A 645-nucleotide genomic window follows, 5' to 3' on the forward strand; every position below is an offset into this window, starting at 1 on the left:
CAGCCAGTGTTATCTATCACTGTGCAGGAAGGCATAGATTGCTTGCTTGCACGCATTCACACATATATGCACACACACACGCATATACACGGAGATACAGAATATAGAAAAAAAATCACAGAGGAAGAAGACAGGCAGTTATTTACAGAAGAGCAAGACACAGATAATATATTGAGACACAGGAACACATGCAAATAATTTCATTCACACCACAAGACAAGGTAGATAATATAGTGAGAGCCAGAAAGAAGACACACAATTTCATTCAGAAGAGCAGAAACAATATCGTGAGTGCCAGAAAGAAGACACACAATTTCATTCAGAACAGAAGAGACAATATCATGAGAGCCAGACAGAAGACACACAAATAATTTCATTCACAGCCCAAGATAGACACAGATATTCACAGGAGAACAAGACAGACAGATATACAAATGGATTCACACACACAGAGAGACCTTTTGCAGCACAGGAAAGATCAATATGAAGCATGTTGGAAAGGCAGGTGTCAGGTCTTCTGGCAGGAGACGGGGTAAGGAGAGAGCTAGAGCTACAAGCTCCCCCATTTCAAACACAGATGCATTCTATTCCCAAGCAGCCATGACATCAGTGCTGCCAGTGGAAACCAGGCCTGGGGAGCGGTGT

The sequence above is a fragment of the Alligator sinensis genome, unplaced genomic scaffold (genome assembly GCF_000455745.1).
Source record: "Alligator sinensis unplaced genomic scaffold, ASM45574v1 scaffold1416_1, whole genome shotgun sequence".
In the NCBI taxonomy this organism is placed as follows: Eukaryota; Metazoa; Chordata; order Crocodylia; family Alligatoridae; genus Alligator; species Alligator sinensis.